Here is a 27,095-nt window from a genome sequence, read left to right as displayed (position 1 = left end):
TTAATGCAACTATTGTTTCAAATCACATTTAAAAAATGATCCTGATTGCTTGACTCTTATTTTAGTCTGTGTTCTGTCTTAACTTGTTCAAATGTGACATCCTCTTTTAAACTTTTTTGATGTTATGCATTCGATTAGCAAAGCACCATTTTCAACTGATGACATTTTGCTGAACATAGAGCATTGGTGGAGTCTATATCTTAGCAATTAATTGGTTTCTAACCCATTGATAGAGTTTTTAAATGAATAAACTTCAAACATTTTTCCTTATCATTTATGTCTATTTTTAAAAAAAACCCAGCTTTTATCTCTGTTTTGTGGCACTGTTGCTATTTTACAGTTGGATATTGCGGTGTTTCAAAATGTAGATTAAATAATCTGAAAATATTTGTTGGCATCTCTGTGACAGTTAGCTTTCCATGAATATTTTGCATTTAAATTACAGTGCCTTTTATGGCTGGTGAGTTGCCAGTTGGATTTCTTCAAGACAAATTTTCAAACATAGTATCTAATCTTGGGTCAAATACCACGTGTGTGATCTGCATAACTTTTCTTAATGTTGTTCTCTCCTGCATGTAGTACAGCAGGGGAGCTATTTGTCAAGCATTGACCGTGTTGTGTTCATCTTCAGGGTGACTTTCTTCAAACTGAGTGTCACAAGTTAGTCGCTTTTCCCCTTTTTGCTGTATCTCTGCTCACATTAAATGTGTGTCTTAGGTGAGGGTGTCCCACTATCCCATCCACTGCTACTTGCACATGCCTGTGACAGAGGAAGCAAGAGGGCTGTGCTATGTGAAATTAAGTAGGGCCTGAGTTCATCATCCTGGCTCTGATGCTCACTGTCTGAAACATCTGGGGCAGAGCATTTCACCATTCTGTGTTCAGATGATTCCCGACTAATGATGTTTTTATTTATATATGTATTATAGCAACAATACTAAATTAACACAAAAGCAGTAGAAGTCATGCTTCTAAGTTGGAATTTGAAACTTCTGCCTGGTGTGGTATGATATTATCTCTTGATGTGGAGTAATAGTGGCAAGCTAAAGCTTCTTGTCAGCCCTATGATCAGGACAGGAACAGCCAAGATTGTGTGCTGTATTGCTAGGCTCAGACATTTGGTAAATTAAGTGTATTAAGTGCATTGTAGAGTATTCATATACTTTCAACTGATACTGGAATTATTGCCTATTGTAAACCAAAGGGAAAATATAGTAGTGCCATCATTCTCTTTTTATTTGGGGCTTTGCACTTGCAAATTAACCTACTCCCTAAAATTTACTTGTAGTCCTTAAATAAATACTCGGGATTTCTTGGATATGCACAGTCTTGAAAGTTTGAGTCATCAGTATGCAGGTTCAAAGCTTAGATTGGGTAAGTTGACAATCTTCCTTCTTTTTTTTTTAGGGTTATAAATTTTTTAAAATTGAATTTATTGGTACATTCTAGGTAGACAGTACAGTTACATTCATTACTGGGATCTTGTACCTTTACATGCGAGGTCTTGGTTCTCATTTTTTCCCCTTGTCCCCACCCTCCCTTTACCCCCTCCTCCCCTCCCCACCTTCAAACACTTTAATTCCATTTTTACATTTTCTCATATTTTTTTCTTTTTCCCTTATTCCCCTTTGCCTATCCTTCTCAATGTCCCTACACCTTTAGTAATCTTCCTTCTTTCAATTCTTCCACTGTCAATGAGTGTCCTTTTTGCAGAATAGTCAATGCAGCATTTTCCTCATTGTTACAACTTTTTAATTTATGTACTTATATAGATAATTTTGCCATTTAAAATGGTCTCTGAGCCTGATTTTGAAGCTTTTTCTAGTATTCCTCAGCCAATAAAGACTACATGGTATGCCTTAGGGAGAAAGCATACAGTAGATAAACTTCATTCAGACATGAGTTATGTTACTATTGTCTTTGTGCTCAGGGTCAATAAATCATCAATACCTTTCCATTGTGGTTTGGGTCTAAATGTCCCACCAAAGACTCATGTGGCCATACCCTGGTGAATCTGGAGTGTTTGTGACACTAGGACTAAGGGTGTGTTAATACTAAACTACTACACTTGAGTGACTGGTTTCGCATCACCCTAATCCTCATAGTCTGAATAAGATAAAGGCAGAAGAAAGAATATTAATTTTCTTGTTGCTTGTGCTGCCTTCCTCCACCATGAACCATTGCCCTGCTTCTATCTGCCTTGGAAGCCAGCCAAGTATGGACTGAAACCACTAGGAACTATAAAACAAATAAATATTTTCTCCTTTAACTTTGGGTGTCAGGTATTTTTGTCTCAGCAATGAGAGAAAAGTAATTAACACACTTTTAAATAAGGTCTTATTTAAACAGCAACATACAAACAAGATTACAAAAATATAAGATGACAAAGTGACAAGATGACAAAAATACAAGCAGACTCACAGGAAGCTAGTTCTTTATTTCTCCTAGGTTTGATGGTTCAGTCTTTGTCCAGTGAGTGTTCATGGAGCTTTCATCGAGAAAACTACCAGGAACAACAGACTCAATTATAGTGGCTATGCAGAGACAGAAATAAGTTAATGCATACAGGTGTTTAGAACCTGACATACAGCAAACGTCAATAAAAGGTAGCTTCTATTTTTAGTTATCTGAGAAGCCCATCTTCATCATTTGGCCCATATTCTAAATTCTGCCTCCTCTTCATACTTTGTATGGTCTGAAGCCCTGGGAAAAGTGCTCCATGCTTGTCTGAGCACCCATCCATCTGCCGTGGGTTTGGACAAATGTTCCCCAAAGCTCCGTGTGTTAAAGGCTTGGTCCCAAGGGCAGAATAATTGGGAAGTGGTGGAACCTTTAAGAGGAGGAGCTCAGTGGAGGAAGTTATCACTGGCGGTGTGCCCTGAAGGGAACTGTGGGACCTTGACCCACTTCTTCTTTTTCTTTCTTCCCTGCCTCCTTGGTTCATGATGAGGTGGGAAGTTTTTCCCTGCCACGTGTCCTCACCATAATGGGCTTTCTCTCCACAGGCCAAAGCCACAAGGACAAACAGTCATGGGCTGGAATCTCCAAAACTGTGAGCCATAATAAATCATTCCTTTTTATAAATTGATTATCTCAGATATTTGGTATACTGACAGAAAGCTGCCTAACACACCACCCACTTCAAAAATGAACCGTAGGGCATTCTACCTTGGGTTAGAGTTGGCCATGCATGCATCATTCTCTTTGATTCTTGATCAGTTTGTTGGGTCTTGTATCATATAATCTGGATGCCCTTGAACCCTCAGCACACTAGTTGGGTGTGAGTGTGAGTGTTATGTTTTGGAGGAAAGGAAAAGCTCCCTCCAAGATGGTAAAGGAAACCATGCCAGCCTCCATGCAGTGGTTGAGAGTGACTTCAGTTTTATTTGAAGATTTGAATGTTCATACAAGGAAAATGTCTCTGTGCAGTTAGAAATTTGCATTATGTAATGAATGATCCTGCTCCCACTCTCTCAGTCTGTTCTCTACAGAGTGTCCTGAGTGATTTTTTAAAAAACTTTAATGAGAATGTGTCACTTTCTGGTTCATACTCCTCTGGTGGCTTCCTGCAACACCTACAGTGAAGCTTGAGCTCATTACCAAGGCCCCTATTAGTCTGTATCAGACTGGAAACCTCAGTACTTTTTATGCACCCAAAGTCCCGAGCTGTTTTGAGGATCAGGAGCAAATATTATTGGTTCCCAGACCTCTCAGTATGCACTGGTCTTCCAGAAAGTGCAGTTTTAAAAATCAGTCATAAGTGAGTTCAGGTCTCCACTATCCACTTACCTCCCCATGGCCTCACTGCCTTCATATCACTAAGAGAAGACACCTGAATCCTGATTTTCTACTACGTTCATATGTGTTTCCAAGTCTGGAAGATGGGGAGAGTAACAGACTTTTATGCTTAGGGTTTTTTGAAGATTAAATTGGATGAAGGTTGTAAGAACTCAAAGTACCATGCCTGACATGTGGCAGGGATTCAATAAATACCGCTAATCACCACAATAAGTTTGTTGCTTCAATATATTTTGCAGTTATTGTTAGCTGTGAAATGGGCTTGATAACCATTGTAGGTGTCTCTGAGAAATAAATAAGAACAACAATAGGTCTTTTAGTATAGAAGAGGTCTTCTGTTCCTATATGGCCTCTGCCATTTCCTCTTTTCCTGGTCATTTAGATACCTAAACTTATGTGACTCCAAAGCATGGTTTACATGCATATACTTAGTCTATGACCATACATTATTAAAATTTAAAACCCCAAAGCAATTTTACTTTTTTTGTCAGTGCTGAGGATGGTGTCTTTAGCATGAGAGGCAATTGTTCTACCACTAGTTTTATCCCAGCTACCTACCTTTCCACTCCACAGCAATATTATTTGGTGCGCAAGTCAAGCTTGAGAGAACTTATTGTTACTTTCATTGTACATCAAGATTGGGTTGAGGCTCTGAAATTTCTCAAGAAGATAAAAAGCTGTTCACAGAGCCAGGAAAAGTCCACATGTGGAATTGAATTGGTGGCTTCCACAGCATACTGAGGGTGACCACCTCTTAGACCCAGTGTGACCTCTGGGAGTTGTACTTGCTTGCTTAGGTCCACCAGTTAAAGCTCCCCTAGGACATTGGTTTGAACAATGCCCCTGAATCTATGACAAGTGTTGGCCTATGCCTCCCCCACCAGTCTCTATCATTCTGCCTCCTCCCAGGAGACAAATCCCCATTTGGTGATTTTTTCATGTGGTCCCTGGTGGCTACTAGAAACAGTGACTACCAGCTTAGTAGAGAAACTCAGAATTTCACCCAAAGCGGGCTGCTCACAAATGCATGTTTCATTTTCTGCCTCTTTGAAATGGACCAAGAGACTCAAGCTAAAGTGTTTTTGTTTGTTTGGTTTGGTTTGGTTTTTGGTGCTGAGGATTGAACTCAGGACCTTGCACTTGCGAGGCAGGCAGGGGAACCACTGAGCTAAATCCCTGGTTCAAAAGCTTATTGTGATCACAATGATGGGGACGATGAGAGTGGTGCCTCCTGCTTTTTATGGGGGCTGGTTTAAGAGTGCTCCAGCACTCCTGCTGAAATTTTTCAGAGGAAGAAATAGAAGCTCAGGAGGGTCAGTCCAATGGACCTTGTTAACCATCATTTGGGGGGTTAGTATATATCACTCCACATAATCTTCATAGTAGTGGGAAAGTCATCCCCAAGTACCCTCCAGTGCTTGGCTCCAGACTTGAATGGGTACCCAAATCTGTGGATGCTCAAGCCCCTTTTAGAAAGTGGTGCAATATTTGCCTGTAACTGATGTACATCCTGTAGGCTTTAAGGCATCTCTAGATGATTTACAATACCTAATGCAATGTAAATGATATATAATTAGTGGCTACAATGTATTGTTTAGAAAAATGACAAGAAAAAGTCTGCACATATTCAGTACAGAGGCCATGTTATTTGAATATTTTTAGTCCATGGCTTGTTAAATCTGTAGATTGAGAATCCATGTGCATGGACGACCAACTGTATGCAATTAATCTTCACTTAACTAGTGAACTAAGACTTACATTTCCTTGAATTGAGTGAAATCCCTCTGGTAGTAAATAGAAACCTTATAGTCTGAGTCACTGGATTCCAAACACTGTATTCTTCCTGCCACCTCTCAATGCCTGCACTTATGTGCCTTAAGATGGTATTATTTTGGAGAATAATTGAGATTGTGGGTTTATACTTGTTAAAAACATATGATTTTCATATCTTTCACCAGTTTTAGCATTGGTGAGAGTAAATTTAGCAACTTCCCTGGAACCACACCCTTGGTTGGAGAAGGCATTTTGAAGAGTCCCTATCAAAACCTACCAAAGACTAAAACCAAACCCCTATCTTTCGACATTCACTAAACTAAAATTGAAGTGGGTTAAAGATCTAAATATTAAAACAGAAACACTAAACTTGCTGGAAGATAAGTTAGGTAGAACTCTCAAAGACGTTGGCACAGGAAAAGACTTTATGAACAAATCCTCAGTAGCATTGAACTGGCACAAAGACTCAACAACTGGGACCTCATCTTTTTAAAAAGCTTCTGTACTGCAAGAGAAACCACCAACAGAGCTAAGAGACAACCTACAATGTGGGAAAAAAATTTTACCAGCTGCTCCTCAGACAAAGGTCTACTATCGATAATATACAAAGAACTTAACAAAATCAACCCCCCCAAAATTAAAACACCCAATTAAAAATGGACATCTGAAATGAACAGACATTTCTCAACCAACTAAAAGCAGAAAATAAACATTAAAAAAATGTTCAACATCACTGATCATTGGAGAGATGCAGATGAAAACGACACTGAGATTCCACCTCACCCCAGAAAGAATGGCTGCTATCAAGAAATCAACCAATAACAAATGTTGGTGGGAGTGTGGGTAGAAAGGAAACTTCTTCATTGTCGGTGCGAGTGCAGACGGTGCAACCACTGTGCAAATCAATATGGAGATACCTCAAAAAACTGGGATTAGAGGTCTCATTTGACCCAGGTATTCCTCTGCTGGATATTTACCTAAAAGAATTAAAAGAATCATACCACAGTGATATATGCTCACCTATGTTTATAATGGTACAGTCTGTAATAGCTAAAGTTTGGAAATAGCCCAATTGCCGATCAACTGGCACAAATTCACCAAAGGGATAAAGAAGATGAAGTTTCTTTTTAAAATTTTTCCCCATTAAGTTTATTGGTACATTTAAAGTAAACAATACAGTTATATTTATCATTGGGATCTTGTACCTTTACATGATATGTCTTGGTTCTTATTTTTCACTCATACCCTTGCTCTCCCTTCACCCCCTTCACCCTTCCCTATTTTAAAAGACTTTCTTTCCATTTTTTCCTTTTTTTATTTTTTTCTTTTCCCTTATTTACTTTCTCCTCCCCTTCCCACTTCCCCTTTAACCATTTTCTTCCTATTTCACATTATCAATTATACCATGTGAACCTTATTTAAACTTTTAGTTTCTCACATCAGAGAAACTATTTGGTATTTACTCAAGTGTGTGCTATTTATTTCACTTAAGAGTATAGGCTCAGTGTGCATTCACCTAACTATAAATGTCTCTAGTTTCTCACTCTTTATGGCTGAGTAGTACTCCATTTTATAGAGAAACCACATCTTCTTTATCCAGTTTCCAGTTGATGGACATTTGGGTTGTTTCCAAGTTTTATCTATTATAAACTATGCCGCTATAAACATGGGTGCACATATATTACTGTGGTATGATTGTTTTAATTCAAGATGCAGTTTTTTTTAATAAAATAGAGTAATACTCAACCATAAAGAATGAGAAACTAGAGACACTTAAAGTTACATGGATGCACATTGAGGCGATACCCTTCAGTGAAAAAATTGGACACACCTATGTAAATACTGAATAGTTTCTCCTGTGTGAGAAACTAAAAGTGTAAATAGGATCAAAATGTATAATTGGGAATGACAAAAGTCAAGATTGTACCCAGCTCAAGAATGGAGTGGTGGGATAGTGCAGCTTCCAGGGAAAAACCCAGACCAGGAATTTCCCCTTCCACCCCTGACTTGGCATTCTCTGTGACATCCCTTGCAATCTTTCTACTCTGCCTTTCTCTGAGCTTTCGGAGTAGTCCCAGGCCCGCACTCTGAGTAGAGATTCTTGCTGAACACACAGAGTAGCCCTTGGCTTCTTGTGATTCTCACCCTCCTCTGACTCAGACCACACCCACCACTGCCCTTTGTCCATCTTTAACATTGGACCCTGCCCCCACCATCTGATTATTTACTATTCTGAAAGCTTCCTCCCTTCACCACTTAATTTCAATCCTTCTAGTAACAAGAGTCTTTTCATCTTTGAGAAGAGAGAACATGACCGATGATTCTAAAGAAAGTTCAACTGAATGAGAAAATGTATTCTTTATGAGCATTCCAGCTGCCAGGTCGCACCTCTGCCACCTATTATATGCAGGCCTGTGGGAAGTTACTTGTTTCTTTAAGCATTCATTTTCTAACTGTAAAGGAGATCAGTAGGCACATGGAGTCATTAAAATGAGTAAGTGAGATAATCCAGGAAAAATTTCCAAAAGGAATAAGTCTAGTGGAGAGTCAGCAAGCTATTTCTGTAAAGAGTCAATCACAAATGAATAGGTATGCTCCCATAAAATCTCATTTATGAATGCTGAAAATTTAATTTTTATACAATGTTCATGTGTCATGGAATGATATGTCTTTTGATTTTTTTGAAGTGTTTTAAAGTGAAGAAAAGATTTGTATCTCCTGGATCCTATAAATGCAGGTGATGGGATAGATTTAGCTGGTGGGCCCTAGTGTGCCAGCCCCAGAGCTAGGTTATGGTAATGAATATACAGAGCCAGCCATTGTGATAAGTTTCCTTATGACTCTCTGAGACCTGAGAGAAACCAGTCCTCTAGCAACTTGCAGCCCTTTTTACTACTCTCCACGAACAGTCTGGAGCCACAGTTCCAAAGATCCTCCATAGAAAAGCAAAGAGACTCTATCCACAGAGATGTTAGTCAGTGAGAACTCGGACTGCTCCCTGATCAGAGGGCCTAGAGCCAGGAAAGCTAACTGGGTTTCAGCTGAGAAATTTAACGTGGTCACTGCTTTTATGTCCATTTTGCTTAGAATGGGACTAGAGATAATAGTAACAATAGCAATAAAAATAACGTAAAAGTAGTTAAAATTATTGATCCAGGTATAATCCTGTGGGTGCCATCATTATGTTAGTCCTAGAGGTTGTTGAGTGTGCATGGGTAGAGTAGAAACTGAGAAAGGGTCAGGAAAAGCTTCAGGGAAACAACTATTAAGCCAGATCTCCTGGCTTGGCATTCAAAGCTCTTCACAGCAGTGATTCAGTTTACCTTTCCAGCACCCCATCCTATTTCTTTGTTCACTGAATGCATTGTTCCCATGATACCAGGCCACTTATTTTTCTTCTGGAGAGTTGTTCTATAGAAAAGAGCAGTGTGGGCAAAGTTTTCATCATTATGAAGCAAGAAAGAGCACACACAAGGGACTTTGGAAGCATAACATAAGCCTACAATTAATAGAAAGAACATACTTTTTTTGCATTTTCCCTGATTTGTAGAAATAAAAATCCTTTCTTTTTAGAAATGCTGTGAGGATAGATAATAGGTTTTATTTTCTGCTAGTGATTTCACTTCATATTCTTACAAATACCAATGGTTTCAGTCTTACTCCATTTGGGATGGTATAACAAAATACCACAAAATTGGGTAGTTTAAAAGCAACAGAAATTTATTTCTTATAGTTCAAGAGGCTCAAAAGTCCAAGATCAAGCCACTAACTGATTCATTGTCTGGTGAGGACCTGTTTTTGATTCACGCACAGTGGCTTCTTGCTGTGATCTCACCTGGTAGGACAAAAAGTTCTCTCTCAAGCATCTATTACATGGGAACTAATTCCATTTATGAAGGCTCTACCCTCCCAATTTAATCGCCTCTCAAACACTATTGAGTACTGTATTTGGCTAAATATGAAGTGGTACTAGGGCCTCACCTCATAATACCATTGCCTTGGAGGTTAGGATTTCAGCATATTAATTGAGGAAGACAGAGATAGATATTCAGAACATAGTTGTTACTCGCTGTCACCGTGCTTTAAGGTATTGCTTTGAGAAACAATAAAGTCTTTGACCATTATCGTTTTTACTCTTTAGCACAATTTTTCCTCTGGAGTACATTGGATATGATGCTTCCTTCTACTCATACTACCAGGGAACGGTCTCTTCAAGATCTCAGGCATTGTCCAGTCCATCCTCTTCTCATGTACCACATGCCTTCTTGATTGCCTACTCAAACTCATTGCTACCCATTGCCACTTTTTTAGGAGCCTGTGGCCTGCTCCATACTCCAGTTGCTGATGCCTGATTCCCCCAGCCAATGAGGTAATCACGTGACCCACTTCCAGCCAATGATAGATCTGCTAAAGGACTCTGGATACAGTCTGCTGTCCAATGAAAAGGGCATTCATTTTCTTCCCTGCACCTCTCCACATACATGAAGGGGCACATTTCTACCAGGGTGTGCTTTCAGTACTGGCTGAGGTCACAGCAATTGTATTACCAAGAGAATCACAGAGAAGACAGTTCTAGAGTTCTGATATCTCTGCATTGCTGAAGTAACATCACAATCCAAACTTCAACTGAATCACCATGAACCAGTTTCAGCCTAATTTATCTCTGAATCTAACCTCTGATCCTTAGCAAAAAAAAAAAAAAAAAAAAAAATCTTTTTTTTTTTCAACACTGGGGATTAACCCAGGGCCTTTGAACAGAGCTATATTTCCATTTCTTTTTATTTTTATTTTGTGACAGGCTCACTAAGTTGCTAAGTTGCCCAGGCTGATTTTGAACTTGTGATCCCCCTGTCTCTCAGCATCTCAGAGTACTGAGGTTATGGATATGCACCACCACGGATCACTTTTAATGAAATGTTTCTATCATTGAAATAATATGGAAACCAATGTAATCAATACTTAGGCATTCATTGTTCAGCCTTGTCAAATCTTAATATCACTCTATTCTTTTCAGATTCCTCGATCATTTTATTTTCAAAAAAATAGAACTAAGTCTCTCAGTGCTATCCCTCTGTCCTGAACCCATTTTCTTTGTGCCTTTTCTCCCAGAGGTAACAGCTAAATGGAAGTGAGTATATATCCTTCTCTTAGTCCATTTTCTGTGGCCATAACTTGGTTATTTATAGAGAATACCACAGTCTTGGTCATTTATAGAGAATAGAGGTTTACCTAGCTCACAGTTCTAGAGGAGGAAAGAAGCACTGTGCTGCCGTCTGATGAGGGTTGCATCATAACGTGGTGGAGGACGTAGCAAAGCAAGACAGAGGGAGCTTGCTAGAGAGAGCTTGATTTTATAACAAAGCCATTACCTTGATAACCCATTAATCTGTAAATGGATTTACCATTTATGTGGGCAGAGCCCTCATGGCCTAATCGTGTCCCAAAAGTCCCACTTCCAAATATTAACCTATCATTTTAGGAATTAAATTTTCAGCATGACATTAAAAGACATATGCAAACTGTAACACCTTTACATGTTTATGTTTTTGTACCTTTGCTCCTTTAGTAAGAACCCATAAATAATATAGAATATTAAATAAATTATACCAAAAGCCAGGAATTGTTTTGTGCTTCCCTCTAATTCAACATTATATTTTCAAAATGCATCTATGTACCTGTATATATTTTATCTGCATATGTGTTCTATATTCTTCAGGTGGCTTTCTATTGGAGGATACGGCAATGGTACATGGTTGAAACCTTGCATAGATCTCTAGGTGAAAGGTAGACTCTCTTGTAATAGCTTCTCTAATGAGTGGGAGCGGGCCTAAGCAGAAAGAACTGCATGACAACAAAGGAAAAACAAGGCCAGCATTTGCTACAAAGAGGTGAGTTTGGGTCTTAATTGAATAGGAAATTGTATTACCCAGAAGAGCACAGAGGTGGCCTCCTCTCTGGGAACCAGATTCCAATTTAGTTTCCTTTAAATACCTTGCCCTAAAGACTGAGCCAAGCTGCTCAGCCCTGGGCCTGAAGGCCTGTGGAATCTGCTCAAGATACTGCTCTGCGGAGATTTGCAAAAACTTTTTTCTCATGGCTGTTGAAAATTTGCACAATGTCCTTTGTGAGTTTTAAAAGTCAGTATAGGAGCCAAATATTTGAGGCAGTTTAATTTTAGCTCCTCCTGTCTTCTTATAAAAGTTAGCTGTTTATAAGAAATGTAAAATGTTCCTTTTCCCCAGAATAATTCTCTTTCAGACTTGAAATAGTCTCATCTAGTGGCATATTCATAGGGTATTGCATGTGAGGTCAATCAAAGGACTTGTCCCAAATTTGATGCCCCTAAAATTATCCCTTTACACTGCAAGACTCAGACCTGTTTTCCAGCCTTTTCTGCTTCTACCCCAGAGAATGAAGGACTCAAATCTCACATTAGCCATGTGCTTCTGACTGCGTTTGTGGAAGGCAGGCAGAATCTCCACAGCTCTAAAGGAATGGGATTGGAGGGAAGCTTTTCAGGGACCTGCTCTACTCCTCTAAGACTTGAAGCTTTCTGCTCAAATCCTTGGAGCTTCACATCTTGCTACAGTCTGAAATTGAGCTCAACCGGTATGAGAAAAGTATTCTTTGATGTCTCCCCAGTGAACAAAGCAGGGATTCTGAGAAATTCTGTGGGTAGATTAAAACAGCTTTTATAAACTCTGGTTCTAACTGTTTCACCTTTCTGTTTCAAATTTATTCACAGTTCCCCATGCTCAATGGTAAAAAATTGGAGTTTGACATTCAGAGCCCTCCATAAACTGGCCTTGCTGACCTATCTAGATAGTATTTTTTATTTATTTCCTTCTTATACTAGCTTCCTACTCATATGGTTACAACCTTTGCAGCTTCTCACCCATGTGCCTTTGTAGTGCTTTTTCCTCTGTCCAGAATATTTTCCTTCCTTCTTTCCTGTATCCTCAATTTCCAACTCATTTTAAGATCCAGATCAAGTGTCCCATCTCTTCACCTTTCTTGCTACCTCATTCATCTGTTTGCTGTCATGTCTGTCATGTGTATCTGTAGCTCTAACTAGACTGCAAGATCCATTGTGCAGGTTCAGATTCCTAACCTCAAAATGTAAACTTCCAAGCACTCCAAAATTTGAAACTTTCTGAATGCTGACATAAATCCACAAGTAGAAAATTCTACACTTGACCTGCTTTGACAAGTTACAGTGAAAACAGGCACTGTAAAAAGACTGTACCAAGGTGATCAAATATACAGTGAATGTTTTAATTAGAAGAGTAGAAAACACATTGTTATTAATCCCCTGAAAATATTTCCCCTGCTTCAAATACACTTATCCTATAGCTTTTGCCATTTCTGAAGCTGTTTGGAAGTCCTCTTTTATGTCGTTAATGAGGTGTGCTCAAAGTATGCTGAATGCTGCTTCCAAGTGCAATCCAATGGAAAGGAAGGCTCATGAACACAGCACAGTGTGTCCTCATCCACCTTACCAGATCTGGCATCATTTCCCATAATTTTATCTTCAGGCTACGCATATAAAATTTTTAAGAAACACACGAATTTCATGTTTAGGCTTGGACTCAATACTCAATATATCTCACTATGTATGTGCAAATATTCCAAAATCTCAGATCTGAAGATTCGTGGACAAGAAAGATTCAACTCATCCTCATGTTCCTAGGACAGCATAGAACAGAGTCTTATGGTTTCGGAGTTTTGGAGTTCAATAGGCTTTGTTTGGTTTCTGCCCCAGCCACAGCACATATAAGCTGTGTAAGCTTGAATAATCACTTAGACTGCCTTTACCTGTGGATTTTACATTTATAAAATGAGAATGATTGTACTAGGAACTTTATAAGGAAATTGTAGAAGTGCAACTAACGCACTTATGGTTTGATCCCTGGTACTGGGGAAAAAATGCACTTACGAATGATCATGGCATAACAGGAAATGCTTAATCAATGTTAACTATATTGATGGAGTAGTCATTTATTTATAGTATCTAACCTGTTTCCTGGCACTTGGTAGGTGGTCAATTATTATTAGTCACATAAGTGATATGGTCAGAATTCAGAGGAGCACCTGAAATATCCAAATGTTGGGGATATTTTAAAAGTAACAAAATAAGCACTCAGTTAACTAATGCTCAATTGTCTATGCATTGAGTTTTTTCTGTCAATAAAAAACCTGGGGCTTTGCATTCTGCTTTGAATCCCTACTTTGAAATTCCTGTTTTCCTTTTCTTCACCTGACTAGAAGCTTTGTAAAGTTTCTACTGGATTCTAGGGAATTTTAACTGCAAATTATCACCTCACAGGAATATCCTGATATGACAGGTGCTGCTTTGTGCAGTAATATTTCAACATTTAGGAAAAGCAGTTAGTGCACTTAAAGATGCTGATGATGTGCTTGAGTGGTCATGAAGAGAAAGCTACTCTTGCAGAATTTGAATACACTTAAGATAATAATGTTCATTAATTTGAGAATTTGATCTGTGCCACTATGATCTGATACAGTACTTCTGCAACCATTGGAATGCACATCTGAAGAACTCTACATGGATTGCATATTGATAAGAAAGATTTGTAGTGTGTCATTCCTGAGGTACTGATTTGTTTGAGAGTGGCATGAAACAAGAATTGAACAGCAAAAGAAACCACAGAAGTTATGTGAACAGATGGACATTAGATATTATATTATCAAATGATCAGTTGTTCATAGGAGAAATAATTCAATAGATTAAAAATGTCCTAAAATTAAATGACAGCAAAAGTACAACATATCAAAAGCTATGAGACACAATGAAAGCAGTCCTAAGAGGAAAATTTATGGTTTTGAACACCTACACTAAAAAAGTGGCCCTAAATAAATAACCTAGTAATGCATATCCAGATCCCAGAAAAACAAGAACTACCCAAATTCCAAACAAATAGAAGGAAATAAATTATAAAGATCAAAGTAGAAATTGATAAAAATTAAGATTACAAAAGCAATGTAAGTAATCAATGAATCAATGAATTGATTCATTGAAAAGATAAAGAAGAATGAATAACTGTTAGCCAAATTTATAAAAAGAAAAAAATTCATATGCTAATGAAATTAGAACTGCAAAAAGTAAAATCACTAGGGACAACCCTGAAATCCAGAGGATTATGAGAAAATATTTTGTAAATGCACATTCCAATAAATTGGATAATCTACAAGAAACAAGAATATTCCAAGATACATATGAATTTTAAAAATTGAATGAAGATATACAAATCTTGTGCAGACCAATAACAGAGATATACAGGCAGTAATAAAAACCCTAACAACAAAGACAACCCCAGAACCTCACAGACTCACTGCAGAATTCCACCAAAACTTCAAAGATGGTCTAATGACAATTATTCTGAAACTCTTCCATGAAATTGAAAGGGAAAGAACACTGCCAAACTCCTTTCTGAGCTCTAGTATTATCCTTCTTTTTCTTTCTTTTTCTTTTTTTTTTTGGTACTGGGGATGGAAGTTGGGTCCTTGTGCTTGCGAGGCAGGCTGTGGCAACGCTGAGCTAAATCCCTGGCCCTGAACTCTAGTATTATCCTGATACCAAAACTAGATGAGAATGTAACAAAAAGAAAGAAACACATGAAAGAAAGAAAAAAAAAAGGAAAGAAAAAAGTAGAAGCCAATCTTAATAAGCAAGGAGCAAAAATCCTCAACAAGATACTAGCAAACAGAATACAACAAATCATTAAAAGGCTCATACATCATGACTAAATTAACTTCATCCCTGGGATGCAAGGATGGTTCAACATATGCAAATAAATAAATGTGATACATTAAATAAACAGAAGAAAGGGCAAAAATCACAGGATTATCTCAATAGATACAGAAAAAGTCTTTGACAAAATCCAACATCCATTTGTGATTTAAACAAAAACTGTGATGAAAATGTTGTAGAAACTTATCTCAAACTGATAAAAGTCATTTATGACATACCCACTGCTAATGTCACATGAAATGGGGAAAAAGTAAAGCATTCCCTCTAAAATCAAGAATAAGACAAGGATGTTCACTCTCTCCACTCCTGTTCAGTATAGTACTCAGAATTTTGCCTGGGGCAGTCAGGCACGAGAAACAAATAAAAAGAATATGTATAGGAAAGGATTGAAGTCAAATTCTTTATTTACAGATGACATGATCCTTTACATAGAAGATCCACAGAACTCCTCTAAAATACTCTTGAAATCAAGACAATGGAAAAATATCATCTTGGGGTAGAGAAAGTAGGAGATGTGTCCCTGAGACCCAGAAAGGGTCTCTGATGGGAAAACAAGTTTACAGAGAAAGCGAAGAGACAGACCCCAGTGCAGAAAAGGAAGGGAGCAATATACATTTTCCCAACAGCTTCTGGCTTGTGGAGGGAGAGAGAAGGATAAAAACTACAGAAACACAATGAGGGTGGGTGATTCCAGAGACCTCCAGGGAGAAACATACCAGTGGAATAGAACATTGGATTCTCTGTATTGCAACAGCTGGTAAATGGCTCCAGTCCAGGTGACTGCTGTGTCCCCCAGATATTGCTTGATTGGATGCCATTTTAGGGAGTAGAAAACTGAATGCAGGACTCCAATTAGCCATGGGTTAGCTTCATTTGAGGGCCCTCAGTGTTGAAATCCCAAAGTTACTGGCTGAAGAACAACAGTGGGAGATCTCCAGCATCAAAGAGCCATGGTCAAGCTGCTGAGAGACACCAGGATGTTGTAGACTGAAAGACTCAGGCCCCAACCCCATGACCAGAGGCCAGGGATAAGCCTAAACTTCTCTGGATTTGAAAATATCAGAATGAAACCACACCCTAATCCAACTGAAGGCTTACTGGGATTATCTAGCATAGATCTGGGCTCTGACTGACCTCCTTTGTCTACTAGCCAGAGAAGAATGCCCTGAATTGGACACTGCCATAAAACTACAGACCCCAGAAGATAACCACACATTTGAAATCACAGAGAAATTAGATTTCTTTATTTCTTTTTTCTGCATCTATTGAGATGATCTTTTGTTTTTTGTCCTTAGTTCTGTTACTGTGGTGTATTACATTTATTGATGTACCTATGTTGAACATTCCCTGAAAACCTAGGATGAATCCTATTTAGTCATGGTGTAGAATCTGCTTGCCTTGCCCATTTGACTTGCTTGGTTCAGCCTCATGGTATTGTGAACCTCATAGTCTTTTTCTAGGATATTGTTTAGAATTCCTTGTAGTGCTGGTTGGGTATTCACGAAGTTTCTCAGGTGTTCTTTGTCATGGAAGTATCTTATTTCCCCATCCATTTTGAAAGAGAGTTTTGCAGGATACATCAGTCTAGGTTGGAGATCTTCTTGATGATTTACTGCATTCTGTTTTCCAGTATCTTACTGAGGATTTTTGCATCTATGTTTATTAGAGAGATTGGCCCATGGTTCTCTTGTTTGGTTGGATCCTTCCCTAATATAATCCCTCTGATCTAATAATATGCATGGAATAATTTCAACCCCTTTACATTTACTTACACATGCTTTATGAGCTAGTATTTGTTCTATTTTGGAGAAAGTCCTGTGTGCTGCTGAGAAGACATGTATTCTGTTGCTAATGCTGTAGATATATACTAAATCCATTTGTTCAAAGGTTTGTTCCACCTCTGACATTTCTTTTGTTGATTTAATTATCTGGATATTTGTGACAGTAGGTTATTGATGTCCCCCTTTAAAATATATTAGTGCTTATCTGATTTTCCATATCCATTAGTGTTTGTTTCATATAGTTGGGTGTGCTGGGATTTGGTGCATATATATTTATGACTATTATCTCTTCTACCTGGATTGTTTTCTTAACAAGTATGTGGTGACCTTCTTTGTCTCTTCTGGTCAGTTTTGGCTTGAAATCTACTTGGCCTGTAAATAGAACATCTATCTTTGCAATTAGACAGTAGAAATAAAAGAAATATGGATAGGAAATAAAGAAGTTAAATTATCATTATCTGCAGATGACATGATACTCTACACAGAAGACCCCCAAAACTCCACCAAAAGAGCCTGAGAATTAATAACCAAATTGGGCTGTATAGCATGATATAAAGTCAGCCCTCAAAAATCAATAGCATTCCTGTACATGGGTAACAAACTCATTGAGTGAGAATTTAGGGAAACAATACTTTTCACAATAACATCATAAAAAAATGAACTATTTAGGAGTGAATCTAACAAAGGAAGTAAAAGACCTATACATTGAAACTATGGTACTCTGAAAAGGAGAATGATGTAAATATATGAAAATGGAAAGATATTCCCAGAAGGAAAGAGAGAAATATGAGTAGACCAGGTAAGGTGTGCCCCCAATGACCTAAGTCCCTCCTACAAGTCACCAACTCTTTAAATTTCCACTATCTCCCAATAGCCCCTTTAGTGAGGAAACAAACCCTAAACAACTGAGCTTTGGGGGACTGTTTAACATTCAAACATAACTGATGTTTGCCTGTGTAAAGTAGAGCCTCAAAGATGGTCAGGATATTTGAGAACTTCTGGTAGTGACAACTCAAATCACTTGCCTGGGAAATTGCAGCACAACCCCAAATCTTTTTTTTTTTGAGACATGGTCTCACTATGTAGTTGAGACTGACCTGGAACTCACTGTGTAGCCCAGGCTGGTCTCAAACTCACAGTGATCCTCCTGCCTCAGCCTCCCGAGTGCTGGGATTACATGCGTGTGCCACCACACCCAGCCTGGAAAGTTCTTGATTGTTACCTTTTCAATATTGACTTTGCTCCTTCCTCTCTCACTTTTCTTTCTTATTCCCCAACTATACACATTTAATTCTCTTTTTTTCATCAAGTTCACTGGTACTTTTTAAGTGTACAGTACAGTTACATTCATCAATGGGATCTTGTACCTTTACAGGACAGGTCTTGGTTCTTGTTTCTTCCCCCTACCCCTGCCCTCCCTTCACCCCCTCCAACCTTCCCTATGTACAAAAACTTTGTTCCCATTTTTTCCTTTTCTCATATTTTTTCTTTTCAATTATTTCCTTTCCCCTACCCTTTCCACTTCCCCTACACTTTTACACCTTTTCTTCCCATCTCACGTTATCAGTTATACAATTTGGATCTTATTTACACTTTTAGTTTTTCACACCAATAACTTATTTGGTATTTACACATGTGTGTCTTATTTATTTCACTTAAGAGTGAATATGCATCAATTTTCCTATGAATGACTCTCATTTCTCATTCTTTATGGTTGAGTAATACTCCATTTTATAGAAAAACCACATCTTCTTTATCCAGTCTCGAACTGACTGCACATTTAATTCTTTTCCATGTCTCCATGTCTCACATCTTTTATGCTCTTTTCTATATTTGCCATGCATTGTTTTCTTAATGCTTCAATTTGAACAGTGGAAGAACAGTGATGACTCGATCAAGGCAGGTTCAGCAAGAGAAAACATAACTGTGTACCATTTGGAAAATGGTTATTATACTAATGTATATAAAATTTACAATTTTCCAACATTTTAGAAATGTCTAGTTATTTAACACCCTGATTAATTCTCACTACTTTTGTTCTCTGTGATGTTTAGATTTCATTTATTCATCCATCCATCCATTCATTCATTCAAAAATATATTTGAACTGCCCTCTGTGTGTTTGGAGTTGTGTACAGTGGACAACGAGGAGCAAGAAACAACTGTATCCTCAAAAAATTGGAAGTCTGTGTTGGACATAGATAAACAGGTACTAGAGAGCATGCAGAATGCTCTGCTAGTAAAAACACAATAAAACTCATGAAGGAAAAGAAATACCTACCTATCTCAGGGAAGATGAGAAAGGCTTCTTAGAAAAACTGAAGCCCAATCTGAGAACTGAAGGGAAGGAGCACAACTAGGATGGAAAGAATGTACCAAGACGATGGAATTTTCCAAGTCTCTGAAGGTAAAGAGAACTTATCAGTTATATTGGTTTCTTAGAGCCCCATAACAATGTACTCCAACCCAAGAGGCTTGCACAATGAAAATTCATTGTCTTGAATGGTAGAAGTTCATGCACAAGATCATCTGGCTTGGATCCTTCTGAGGCCTCTGAAAGAATCTGTTCCATGCTGCCCTCCTACCTTCTGGTGATTGCTGTTATTTTGTCACTTATTAGTGTCTCAGTGAATCCCTATGATCTCTGTGTTCATGTTCACATAATGCTTTTGTCTATGTTTGTGTGCATGTTAGTGTTTCCCCTCTGTAGTGTTTGTCTCTGTACCTGTATACAAATTACTACTATTTTGAAAGCACATCAGTCATATTGTACAAGAGCACATTCAACCTCACTTTAACTTGATTGTGTCTGTAAAGAACCTTTCTTTAAATGAGGTCACATTCTAAGGTACTAGCGGTTAAGAAGCCAATATACTCTTATTGAGGAGACATCATTCAAGTCACAATTGTCTGGTTTGTGGCTTCCCAAAATTTATGTCTTTCTTGTGTACAAAATTCATTCTGCCATCACAAAAATCTTACAAATTCATCTGACTTTAAGTCCAAAATCTCATCTCAGTATCTTCAAGTCAATGTTTCAAATCTCATCATATAGATCACCCAAACTAGAATAGGTGATTCCTCACAAAAATTCCAGTGTGTACACTTGTGAAAGCAGGTAGCAAAATGCCACTCTATTACAAAATACCAAGTAAGAAGGCAGATGATAGATATTCCCATTCCAACAAGAAGAAACCAGAAGGGCAAAAAACATCATAGTGCTAAAACATGTTGGAAACCTATCAAAAGATTTTTGTTAATTGTTCATATAACAAAAAAGTTGATACAATCAATAATAGGCCTTGCATTGAGTCATTTGTGTTGACTTAAATATTTAGTAAAAGAGGAAAAGTTAGGCCAGTACTTTATGAAGACTGAGCAGCTGAAAGAAGTACTTCATGATTTACCACATAACATCAGGCGTTTGGGTGAATGCTTGATCAGTTGGGAGGGCGGGTCATGTATAACATTAATCTTTTAACTTTGCCTTCAGGAAAGTCTGCATTTTATTTAGCACTGCTTTCAGGAGGTGTCTTTGTGTACAACTCTTAAATATAAGCTTTCTATTACTTTTTTAAAAACAAACCTTTTGCTTTAGATAGTTTAGTCTTACAAAAACATAGTGAAGATGGTCCAAGGAGTTTCCATACACTCATTACCCAGCTTCCCCTATTATTAACATCTCATTTAAGTATGATATATTTTATTTAATGAATAATTACAAATATATTATTAATCAAAGTTCATTATTTTAGCCAGATTTCCTTAATGTCCATCTAACTTCCTAATTCTATTCTATGATCCAATGTAGGACATCACCGGGCATTCTGTTGTTATGTTCCCTTCGAGTCTGTTTGGCTGAGACAGATCCTCAATTGTCCTTATTGTTTTATAACCCTAAAATTTTGAGGAGGACTTCTTAGGTATATTATAGGAGACCTTACTCCTGGTTTTTGTTTTATATTTATCTAAGGAATAGAGTGGAGTATCTTAGGGAAGAAGATCCTAGGGGTAAAGTACCATTTTTACCCCATGGAGTCAAGAGTAAGCACTGTATGACTTTCCTGTCCATGCTGACCTACTGACCTGACCATGTGACTAAAGTCATGTATTGTTTTTCTCCCTCTGTAACCACTCCCTGTCCTCTTCCTCTTCCAACTTCATTCTTTAGAATAAAACCAATGATCACAGCCTGTGCTTACTGAATGATGAATTATGTTCCACTTTGTTGAAGGCAGAATGTTTGTTTACATAAGTTCTTTGGAAACTTTTGCTTTGGAATTTTGTCCATTCTGTCCCTTTTATTTATTTGTCCAGTTATTTATTTTTATCAGTATGAACTGGTGGGCGTTTATTTAATATTTTAGGATATAATCCAATACTACTTTATTTTGTGCTCAATTTTTCCAGCTCTGGACATAGATTCTATTTCCATTGGCTTTTGTGTCTCTTGTTATATTGTCAACATTACATGTTTTTAAAAAATAATTCCTTACTTCTTAGAACTAAAAAAACTCCTTGCTCCCTTAACTGACAGGTATTAGGAACCAAGATCTTGGCTTAGGTGTGTTCATTGCTGTTGGAATGTCACTGTTTTAAATTCTTTTGGCTGATAAACTAATGAAATGTACCTCTGTATACTAACCTGTATCATGTACATATCTCTCAAGATTTCATTGTGTAACATCTGTATCTGTATAAAGCTAACCATAAATTCATATTGATGTTTCCAACTCTAATCTTTCATCAAAAGAATCATGTTAGCCTTCTCACTTTGCTTAGTTTTAATAATCTCTGCTTTTACACAATGTCATATCTGTAATTGTTCTCCTGGGGCTGGGGATGTAGCTCAGTGGTGCTGTGCCTGCCTGTAATGTTTCTCCCTTATTTGTGAAGGATATGAGCCAAGATGCTAAGTCAATGACTGGTACTATGGATGGTACTGAACCTTATATAGAGCCTTGGATGATACCTTTTCCTTTAACTTATTCAGTTATGCCAGAAATGTGACAACAGCTCTTCATTGGCAGATGCAGATTCTCCAGCAATTTTCACACTTCTCATTTCAAGTCTATTCCTGAGTCTGTGTAGCCACCCCTTCCTTGCAGTCCATGGCTTGGTGTCAGTTTCAGGGGTCCCTTGCTGAAGTCTTTGTATGAGCTCAATGCTTTCTGGAGCAACACATTGCCATCAATCAGAACACATTTTATGTTCATGTTGTCTACAAATTTAATGCTTTTTCCATATTAACTAAGCACTCATTGTACACTTTGCACATCAGTTTTGCAGTTTAAAGTGCAACTGAAATATCGGCATAAATTTCTAAAAAGAAATTGTGAAAAAATTCTTTAAAAAGTGAAAAAACGTATGCACAATTTCACAGATGGAAGATTCATTCTTACTATATGTCTCAGTGATCTCTGCATGCAATATTTTTCTTTGCTTATTAAGTCAAGTACTTTCATCTTTTCACATAAAGGAAGCAATTTATTGCTTCCCTTTGCCATATGCAAATTACCAGCATTTCTACTGCTGCACTTTGGGACTATTTATTTTTATTTGTTTGCTTTTTAAATTAATCAACTTTATTGGTACATTTTAAATATATAATGATCACATTCATCATAGTGGATTTGTACCTGTACATGATATACTTTGATGCTTATTTTTATCCAATTCCCATCCCATCACTTCAACCCTCCTTGCTCTCCTTATTTACAAAACTTTGTTTTGATTTCAACTTCTTTTCTCATTTTTTTTTCCCTTCCTTCCTTTTTCCTTTCACGCTCCCTAGTTTCCCTTCCCATTTGACATGTTCTTCCTACTTCACAATATCTATTACACATTTTGGTCCTTGTTTACACTTTCACTTTCTCACCACAGAGAAATAATACAATATTTACACATGTGGGTCTAATTTATTTCACTTAAGAGTATGCTTTTAAAATGGATCATTTACCTAGAAATGTTTCATTTATCCTTCTTTATGGCAGAGTTATACTCCGTTGTATAAAAAAAAAACCCTATATCTTGTTTATCCATTCATTGATTGATGGGCATTTGGGCTATTTCCAAGATTTAGTTATTAAAAACGATTCCACTATAAACATGGGTGGGCATATATCTCTGGTACAATGATTATAATTGTTTTAGGAAGATACCAAGAAGGGTAATATCTGGATCAAACAGAACCTCTAGTTTTAGTTTTTTGAGGAATATCCAAACTGATTTCCACATTGTCTGCACCCGTCTACACTCCCAACAACAGTGGAAATGGTTCTTTTTTCCTTATAGCCTAGCAGCATTTATTTGTTGATTGCTTGATAATAGGAATTTTTTTTCTGAAGTGAGATGGAGTCTCAGTGTTGTTTTACTTTGCATCTCTTGAATGACCAGTGATGTTCAACATTTTTTCATATATTTATTTGCCATTTTTACTTCATCTGAGAAGTGTGTATTCATCTCAGATGCCCGTTTTTGGATTGGGTATTTAAATTGGGAGGTTTTTTTTTTTTTTAGTTCTTTATATATTCTAGATATTAGTCCTTTGTCTGAAGAACAGCTAACAATTTTTTTACCCAATATGTGGTTGCTCTCTTCACTCTGTTGGTGATTTCTTTTGCTGTGCAAAAGCTTTTGAGTAAGCTGAGATCTCAGTTGTTGATTTTTTTATATTTCCAATGCAGTCAGGGTTTTGTTCATAAAATCTTTGCCTACACCTCTGTGTTCAAGAGTTCTGCCTATTCTTTCTTCCAGCAGATTTAGTATTTCTGTCTTAATATTAAGATCTCTGATCTGTTTTTATTTTAGTTAGGTGCATGGTGAGACACACAGGTCTAGTTTTAGTCTTTGTTCAAATGAAAAACCAGTTTTCCCAGCACCATTTGTTAAAGAGGTTATCTTTCTTCCAGTGAAGGTGTCAAGAATAAGGTGGATGAGTGTGTTTGGAGTTGTTTCTGTATCTTCTAATCTGATCTATTGATCCTTGGGTCTGTTTCCTTATTTGTTTTGTTTTGTTTGCTTGCTAGTCTCTTGTTTTTAGAAGAGCTTTGTAGCATAACTTCAAGTCAGATGTTGTGATTTCTCCTGCCTTGCCTTTGTGGCCCAAATTGCTTCGATATTCTAGTTTTCTTTTGGCTCCAAATGAATTTCAGAATTGTTTTCTCTAATTCTGTGAGGTATGCTATTAGTATTTAAATCAGGATTGCATTAAAACTGTATAACAATTATGGAAATATGGACATTTTCTTTATGTTGGGTCTTTCTACACAAAGCAAGGGATATCTTTCCATTTTCTGATATCCTTTTTAAATATCTTTTTCAGAGTGCTTTATTTTTCAATGTAAAAATCCTTTACTTCCTTTGTAAGACTAATTCCAAAGTATTTCATTTTTTTAATGCTATTGTGAAAGATGTGGTTTCCCTAATTTGCCTCATACCGAGTTTGCTATTTGTATACAAAACTGCTATTGATTTTTGAATATTGATTTTGTGTCCAGCTGTGTGATTTTGATTACTAAATATAGAAATCTTTTGGTGAGGTTTTTGGGGTCTTTTGGTGTTCCACCCCACAAAATCAGAATACACATTCTTTTCATCTGCATATGGATTTTTCTCCAAAATAGAACACATACTGACTCACAGAACATGTTTAAGTAAGGGCAAAGGAATTGAACTGATCCCCTGAATATTATCAGATCATAGTGTAATGAAATTGGTGAATAGTAGGAAAAGAAACCGCAATAATTTCATAAATATATGGAAATTGAACAACACACAATAAGCAGTGGGTCACAGAGGAAATTAAAGAAGAAATCAGACAGTTCCTACAATTAAATGACAATGACAATACAGCATACTGGAATCTACAGGACACAATCAAAGCAGTCTTATGAGGGAAATATATAGCAGTGAGTACCCATATTAGGAAAACAGAACAAGCTCAATTACACAACCTGATACTGAAATCCAAACCTATAGAAAAAGAACAGTTGACCTGGTTCCAAAGCTCATACAAGAGAGGAAATTATAAAGATCATGGCACAAATTAATTCAATGGAGACTAAGAGAATAATACATAAAAATCAATGAAGCTAAGAGTTGGTTCTTAGGAAGGATAAACAAAATTGACACATGTGTAAATACCAAATAGTTTCTCTGATGTGAATAAACTATAATAGTACATAAGATTGTAATGATATAATAGACAATGTGAAATAGGAAGAAAGAAGCTAAAGGTGTAGGGAAAGTGGGAAGGGTAGGGGAAAGGTAATAAGGGAAAAGAAAAAAATATGAGAAAATGAAAAAATGGAAATGAAGTGTTTGTAAAGGGGGAGGGAGGATGGGTGAAGGGAGGAGGGCAGGGACAAGGGGAAAAATGAGAACCAAGACCTGTCATGTAAAGGTACAAGATCCCAATAATGAATGTAACTGCACTGTATACCTAAAATGTACCAATAAATTCAATGAGGAAAAAAAAGAAAAAAATTGACAAACCCTTAGCCAACCTTAAAAAAAGGACAGATTCCCAGATTTGTATGAATTACCAAACTTGAATGAAGATGTTGTAAAACTTTTAAACAACCCAATATCAATCACTGATATTGAAAAAATAATTAAAACTTTACTAAGAAAAGTCCTGATGGCTTCACTGCTGAATTCTACAAGGCATTTAGAGAGAAATTACTGCCACTCCTGTTTAAACACTTCATTGAAATTGAAAGGGAAGCCATACTCCCAAATTCATTCCTGGAAGCTAGCATCACCTTGATACCCAAAGAAGAAAAGGCCCAACCAAAAAAGATAACTATAGGCCAAACTCACTAATGAACATAGATGCAAAAACTTTTAATAAGATACTCACAGATAGAATGCAAGAGATCATTAAGAAGATCATACATCCCGACCATGTGGCATTCATCTCATGGATGCAGGAATGGTTCAACCTATGCAAATCAATAAATGTAATACACTATACTAATAAAGCCAAGGGCAAAAACCACATGATCATCTCAATAGATGCATAAAAAGCATTTGACAAAATCCAACACAAATTTATAATAAAAAACCCTCCAAAACATTGGAATACATGGTCTGTACTTCAATCTGATAAAAGCCATCTATGCAAAACCAACAGCCAATATCAGCAAAGTAACTGGATATAAAGGCAACACACAAAAATCAATAGCTTTTCTGTATAGTAGAAATAGACTCATTGAGAGGGAAGTGGGACAAACAATCCCTTTCACAATAGCATCCAAAATAGCAAAATCAATTCTAGGCAATAAAGACAAGGTAGGGTGTACCAAAATCCCCAACTAGAACCTATACTACAAAGCTACTGTGATAAAAACAACATGGTTCTAGCAAAGAAACAGACCTGAGGACCAGTGGAACAGATTTGAAGATGCAGAAACAACTCTAGACAAATTCAGCTACCTCATCCTTGATAAAGCAGCTAAACACCCTCACTGGAGGAAAGATAGCCTCTTTAATAATGGTGCTGGAAAAACTGGATTTCAACTTGCCAAAGATTAATACTAGACCTATATCTCTCACCATGCATTAAGTTAAAATCTAAATGGATTAAAGTTCTAAATATCAAAACAAACACTAAACTGGCTGGAAGAGAGGTTAGGTAGAACTCTTGAAGACATAGGCATAGGAAAACCTCACAATCAAAATGGACTTGCTCAGTGAAAGTGATTTTCGTTGCCCATGAATTAGCACAAACAATCAACAAGTGGGAACTCTTCTTATTAAAAAGCTTCTGCACAGCAAGAGACATGGCCAACAGTGTGAAAATACAACCCACAATATGAGAAAAGCTTTTCACCAGCTGTTCCTCAGACAAAGATCTACTATCTAGAATATAAAAGAATCATACCACAATGATATATGTGCATCCACGTTCATAGTAGTACAATTGTGATAGCTAACATTTGGAAGCAACCCAATTGCCCATCAACAGGA

Source organism: Fukomys damarensis, unplaced genomic scaffold, assembly GCF_012274545.1.
Source record: "Fukomys damarensis isolate Sample0158 unplaced genomic scaffold, DMR_v1.0_HiC HiC_scaffold_9, whole genome shotgun sequence".
Taxonomy (NCBI): domain Eukaryota; kingdom Metazoa; phylum Chordata; class Mammalia; order Rodentia; family Bathyergidae; genus Fukomys; species Fukomys damarensis.
The sequence above is the reverse complement of the archived record's forward strand: the minus strand, read 5'-3'. Positions refer to the sequence as shown.